Genomic DNA, 7,506 nt, shown 5'->3' with positions numbered 1-7,506 from the left:
AAATAACACAGGCTAAAATACTCATCTGGTGCTTCTAAAATAATCCTACCCCAGTGTACCTAACCTAAGTGTAGTATGAGCGAAGAAATAGGTGTTTTTTAGCTATAGTCTAGTTTAGCCAAGAGTTCTCAAAAGTTTCTCTAGGTTCTAATCTGCTCCATACCTTAGTATGAGAGATGTTGGAATCTCTTTCCGGGTCTCGATCTCTAACACCCTGCAAGGGGAGTCAGAAACACTGGAGCTGGATTCTCTGCGAGGAGGATGACAGCGTCTGCTCAGTACCACAGTTGGGGACTCGATCTCCTTCCGAACTTGCCGTGGCGAGCCGTGTCGTGCAAGTATGCAGCCCAGCCGTACCATGGTTTTTCAGGGCAAGTGAAGGTATATTTATACCTTGAAGGTGTTTAGGAATGCCAGTATTGACGTAAAAGTCGGGCAGAGGAACATCATGAATGAACCCCTAAGGAATAGATGTTCATGCATAATAAATGAGTTCGTGGAGAAATCAATAATCCAAGCAAGGGGAAGTCCTGAAGGCTTAAGAGTCAGGTTTTCCAAGAACTCGTTGTGACGTGGATGGACAGATGTAGTTGACCATGCCTGTATTTGGTTAGCATGGGAAATGCCTAAATAAGGGCTGGATTTCTATGCCTAAATAAGGGCAATGTGAATTGTACCCATATAAGGGCATAAATCGGGAATTCTATATACGGTATCTAAATCGACACACAACAGAAGGGTAAAGGGGGTTATTTACAGTTTGAAGATGAGGGACATCCACCACAATATGCCAAATGTCGCATAGCCCCCATTTAGTGTATATACAAATTTAAATGCTCTAAATATACATTTGTATAAACTTAAATTAGGTGAGTGGGACATCCGCAAGTTTTTGGTGAATGTCTGCAACCACCAAACTCTAAATAATACTCAAAGTGTTTTTTCTGGTGCATTAGAGCAAGCTCTCCAGACAGAGTAACTATTGTAGTGCTCATCACATGGACCACTGCCTAAGCTCCACCACCATCACTTTCCTTTACTTAAGCTTCGGGTGCAGTCTCCATGGTGTGAGGTACAGTGGGTAGGCATCCCTGGAATCATCACTTGATATGGATGCACCTGTCACTGCCGTCAGACAAGCAGTCCTCTTGGGCAGGAACTGCATTCAATGCCTCAATGTCTCACATGAAGCAATGCCAAAAGTCGTGTGAAGTGCAGCCTCCAATAATTAAAGACTTTATTGGTACAAACACTGCCACACATGCTCCAACTAACTCCCTACATGAAGAAGTAATTCACATAGGTATTCATGACTTGCAAACTAATAACTTTGCCAATGCATTCAATTCTGAACTGCCGGGTGATGTGACACACATTGTGACAGATACAGGCACCCACATGTGCACGCACAGACCCATACTCATGTTCACCAGCTCTCACACACTTTCGTGCACGCAGCGCAGCAGCACCCAACATCATCATCCACTGGCACCAGTATGCCGGCCCCTCCTGACAATTCTTGAAAGCAGAAGGGTACTTTGGGATGCGGAGACCTTACTGAATGTTGGACCAAATGGTTGCAAGAAGGATGGATGTGTTGACCAAGGATGCCATTGATCCAGATCAAATAAGAGACTGGTAAAAGATTGTCAATTTTAGATCACACCTGCACCTTGCCCTGAGCCTAGTTACAACGTCGTACTCATCAGAAAGATGAACAGTCAACCTGAACATACCAGACCCGAACAGTCACCTTGGACAGATCTCCCGCCTGACAATAATTATTGGTGGGTGTTCCAGAACTCCACCCACCCCTAAAGGTAACCCATGATTCCATCAGTGTCCATGGTGGCAGTTCTGGGCATGCGGACTTTATAGTCATGAATCTAGCTAGAGATGTCAGAGTATCTAAGGTGCCAGGAGACAGAGAGAGAAGAGGATTGTTTTTCTACGTGTGCGACAGGCCTTAGCGATCTTTTGGTGGTATCACTGGGGACTATTGAGCAGGAGAGGGAGTTGGAGACTGCTAAGTCCCTAAGGGTCAATTTCGTAGTCAGCAAAGGGTAAATCAGGATCTGTAACCCAGCTCTTCTGCACGGAGGACCCCTTTGCCATTTGAGAGAGAAGAGACAGGAGGGATACCCGAGAAATCCAGGTGCAGGAAACAGGCTCAAGCTGTTTAAAATCTAAGATTCGCAATGTTGGCAAGGATGCACAGGAAATGGGACATTTTTTAACCCAATGGTGGAATACAGAGAAAGACTCAAAGAGAAGCTATAGAGGACTTCTTTAAGGAAGCTGGCCTGATTGCACGTAAGAATATTCTTTTCAGGTCCATTAGAGAATTACACACCGAGCTAATGATGAAAACAGAGAAAGTGGAAAGTATAGTGAAATCTATGGAACAAAATCTGAAAGTCCTAACTGGAGGAATGAGAACAATGGATAAGGAACAGGGGAGGTTAACATGCCCTGTGCAAGCCTTGGTGGAGAGGAAAAAGAATATGGTATTGAATGTCCAAGACTTAACATCTTACAGAGAGTGCATCTTTGAAACTATGTCAAAACTGTATATTCGACTTGAGACCCTGGATAGTTAACCTAAGGCACTCTGAGAGTGGTGGGGGTCCTTCAGATACTGCCTGGAGCGATTGCGTTAGGAGTTGTCAAAATGGTGAGAGATCTATTATGGACTGAACTGCAGGGCGGGCAGGATCCACGCAGGAAGGGTTTTAGGTTTCCTCCTTAGGCACAAGGGGAGAATCCAGAGTCAGGCGGCACTGTGTTGCTGGGACTGTGTGCGGCAATGTGGAGATACAAAATTCTAAGAGCGGTGATAAGCCAGAGAGCAATGCCGCTGGACTGCTATTTTCCTGGATCAAAACCCTGATATGCTTGCAGAGAAAGCTTTCCCGGAAATCCGAAAGGTGTGACAACATCAGTTGGGGTGCCCAGCTTAGGGTGGAACACCCGGGCATGCCCTATATATTTTCACAGATGGACTCAGCAAGGTCCTTCCTGCAGGACTGAAGAAGGGTGATGGATAAATTGCTCAGCAAAGAGAGGAACAAGGCACATTGTGATGCTGGGACCCAGAATGTCTCATTTAGTAAACTAGTTTATTCACATTGTCTCTCTCTGGGAGAGGAAGAGCTGGAAACTGGGATGACTGCTACAGCATTGTTGATTGTACTGTGTCTTTTGTCTGGCTGCTCCTTCTTCTTTTTCCTATTTGGGTTCAGATATGTCATATGTGTAGATTTTCTTAGGGAAAGCTCAGAACATGTTTTAAGTCTTATTATTCCTATAAAGAATGTGTATTATTAGGTGGCAATTTATTTTATTCATGTGCAACTGTGCTGGGTCTGTTTATGATGTAAGCTGTACTAGCTATGAATACAAATATTTCGATAATGGATTTGGCGCTACATCACTATTCTCAATTCATTTTCACTACATTATCTGACCCATGAATACTATCCCATAATTTCTTCTCTCTGACGTCTATAAAATGCAACTCTGTCAAGGGATTGAACAAATGCAGTAGAGAGACTAACTGAGTAGAGCGCCTCCTCTAGGTAGCCTGGGGCTCATGAGGGAGCATCTCGCTCAGTTTTTTTGTTACCTTAGGCAGGTTTTATATTGACTGACAATTGGCTGTGTCTTCTGCTGAAAGGACTTTGTGTTTTCACAAGGTACTTATGATTACATGTCCAAGAGTTTGAGAAAACACCCATTATGCAAAGATAGATTCGCAGTCATTGGCCGTGGTAGGACTATTCATGGTGATGAGAGCTGTAGCATAACATGGAGCTAAGAGGGAGCCTGGCATACCTTCTTTGGAGGCAGAGCAGAAGCTTTGTAGAATCCACAGGTTGGAATTCCTGATAGGGCAGACACATCCTTTCAACATTCCAAGGTTGATACAATTGTAAAAGATTGATTTTAGTGAAGTAATTCCACCTACTGTATATGTGGCAAGAACCAATCCTGTTTGTGGTGAGAGCAGCATGTGTGATTGATATGACTCGTACATTCCAACAGCCTGTCTGTCTTTTGCACCAGGGTCAGTTGTGCTTTTTGCTGACTCTGCATCTAAGTTGCACTTGCGTCGATTCTTCCCTCCACCTCCAATGCCTTGGTGAATAGGCACTGTCGCACCTCTTATGCAGAGGAAGCAGCCTTTACCACCAAGGCTGAACAACGAACTGCCTTTATAATGAAGGCTGAATTGCGCAAGCCCTACTGCTCATATGTCTTAACTATGCATGTGCGTGGTTAAAGCATATGTGCGGTAGGGCTTGCTGATGGACGAAAGCAGGAAGAGATCGCAGTGAGGTAACTGCGGCTCGGGGGTGGGTTGGGGTTGTTTTAAGTGGGGCCCGGGGGTGGGTTGGGGTTATTTAAAGTTGGGCAGGGTTGTTGTACTTTTCAGGGCTGGGGCGAGTTGGGGTTGTTTTGTGGGTTGAGGGTGGTTCCGGATTATTCAAAGTTGGGCTGGGTCGGGGTACTTTTGTGGGCTGGAAGGGGTCCGGGTTGTTTTTTGGGGCGGGGGTGGGTCTGGAATGTTTTGTGGGCCAGTGTTATTTTAAGTGGGACTAGGGGGTGGATTGGTAGTTTTTTGGGCGGGGTTGGTCAGGAGTAGTTTTCTGGTCTGGTGGTGGGTCGAGGAAGTTTTTAGAGCTGGGGGAGTTTGGGTAGTTTTCAGGGCTTGGGGGTTCAGGGTAGTTTAAAGGGCTGAGGGGGTTCCTAGTAGTTTTCAGGGCTGCATGGGGGGGTACAGGATAGTTTTCAAGGCTTGGGAGGACGTCTTAGGGCCCAGGGTGGGGGGCAGGGATCGTAATACCTCTTAGAACTTAGAGGGGCAGGGTAGTTTTTAGGGATTAAGTGGTCATTTTTAGGGATATTGGGAGAGCGGGGTGAAAAAGTTACTAGGGCTGGTGGGGTGTGGGGTAGGAGTCGGGTGTTTAAGACTAACCTGTAGTGAATTCTTAACCTAGGATATGTGTTTACCATAAATGCCTTAACAACACATGATTAGCTGTGAAGGCATGCATGGTAAAGGCATATTCATGGTTAAGAATTTCATTGTTCCGCCTGTGTGGAACTGGCATCTGTGGAAGACGCATGGATGGTTCCATCATACAACTCTTATGCAGTTCTTAATGTGGTTTAAATGTCACTATTCCTTACCAAGTGTCTAATAAAGCACAATGAGTTTGTTCCTGTTTAAAACTGGGATATTGGCAGGCTTTTATTTGACCAGATACAAGCATTGGAAAATGCATTAGGTTTCACCTATGTGATTAATAATAAGCAGTTTTTTGTTGTAAGTTGTAGATTGCTGAGTAGTTGTACAATATAAGTTACGAAATTCTGTAAAAGTGTTAAGACATGTTTCTGTACAAAAAGGTAATCTATTGTTCTGTTACTAGTGGTATAGTATGGGTAAGTAACAGCAAAATTGAAAGAGGGAAATAATTGAATTAATTGATGTAATAACAATATTATGTGTTTAGAGAAGTTATGGTAACGTTTAGGCCCAGTGCCACTGCACCTGCTTCACCATTTAAATCATACCCTAGTGCCTGCAAGATAACTGCATTTGTGACTGCCTGTTTAGTGGTGGGGGTTTAGCAATTATCTATTGTGACAAATATGCAATAAAAACTGACACCCTCAACTCTTCAGCTTGTGAAGCACTAACTTTTTCCGCCATGCTTTCAAATACTCAATCTTTCAGAGGAATCCTACTGTATCGCCCACCAGGCTCACAAACGGATTTTCTTGCGGAACTCCATACTTTACTAGAATCGATAGCAGGAATCCCTGATTATACTATCCTGGGAGATTTCAATTTTCATTTGGAGTGTCTCAACGATAAGGAATCCTCCTCTCTCATTACAGACCTCCTATCAGTAGGTCTATATCAGTTAGTCACCTCACCCACACACAGGGCGGGTCATACACTGGATGGTCTTTTTACCAACAATAGCAACATCTCTCTATTCTCGGTTACACCCTTGATCTGGACAGACCATTCTGCAATAACCTGCACTATTCAGATTAGAAAACCCAACTGTAGGGGTATGGGATCCCATATATCTAAACAGATTCGGGCATGGAATCACATTGATGCTCAACTTTTGCAAGAATCTCTTTCCTCTTCCCAATATAGTTCCTCAGAAGACCCCGAAATAGCATCTAACAACTACTCTACCTGGTTGCATGATACCTTTTCTACGTTAGTACCACCTAAAAAGGTCTCTACTAATCGAAGGGTCCATTCCGCACCTTGGTTCTCAGAGGAATTAAGACTTGAGAGACAACGTTGCAGAAATTTAGAGAGACACTGGCGTAAAGATTATAATAATAATGCTAAAACATTATACAAAGAGGCAATGAGAAAATACAAACATCTTATTGTCATAGAAAAAAGTAAATACTATCTTACACAAATAAAATCGGCCCAAAACTCCACCAAGGAACTATTTCAGGTAGTAACGAAACTCTCCACACCGCCAACAGGTACTTCTATTGAAATCTCTCAATCTATCCAATTCTCTTGCCAATTTATTTAAAGATACAGTTAGTCGCATTTATTCAAATTTTGCCACTCAGGCTAATTTAGACTCGCCCACTTCTAACAACTCATTTAATACTTCCTTCACCACTGCATTCTCAGAAATCGTTCAGGTTTCATTTGAGCAGGTACAAGAGCTTGTTCTCTCAATCAAATCTGGTTCCCCCCTGGACCCCTCTCCCCCTTCTATTCTCAAACTCATTCCGGACCCTATCGCCACAAATCTTGGTGATATTTGTAATTCAATGTTCCACACTGGCCTTTACCCATCAGTTTGGAAAAAGGCTATTATTAAACTCCTACTCAAGAAATGTAATCTTGATCTGTTAGAACCGAAAAATGATAGACCCATAGCCTGTCTCCCTTTTCCATCAAAAATTATTGAAAAGATAATGAACATGCAATTAGCCCAATTCAACGACAATAACAATATGCTCAACGATACTCAAATTGGGTTCAGGAAAGGGCATGGGACTGAGACAGCCCTCATTAAGGCCTCGGGCGAGAGCAGGATGATCTTGGATAAAGGTGGAGCGGCAGTCCTGATCCTGTTGGATCTGTCCGCGGCTTTTGACACGGTCGATAATGCCATCTTGATCTACCGTGTCTCTGCCATTGGCATTGAGCAAAAGGCTAGAGCTTTATTAACCTCATTCCTCGCCAATCGCACTCAGTCTGTTAGGCTGGGTGAATTCTACTCTCCGGTCTTTTCCCTTCCATGCGGGGTGCCTCAGGGATCCTCCCTAAGTCCGACCTTATTTAATATCTACGTGTCGGACTTGTCCAGGATCATTAAAATCCATGGGATGAGGTTAACCTCTTACGCCGATGATACCCAACTTGTGCTGGCAGTCCACAATGATGGACTAGAAGTGGCAGCAAATTTTCAAGAGGGGATGTGAGACATCAGTTCTTGGGTGTCA

The sequence above is a fragment of the Lissotriton helveticus genome, chromosome 6, assembly GCF_964261635.1.
Source record: "Lissotriton helveticus chromosome 6, aLisHel1.1, whole genome shotgun sequence".
In the NCBI taxonomy this organism is placed as follows: Eukaryota; Metazoa; Chordata; class Amphibia; order Caudata; family Salamandridae; genus Lissotriton; species Lissotriton helveticus.
The sequence above is the reverse complement of the archived record's forward strand: the minus strand, read 5'-3'. Positions refer to the sequence as shown.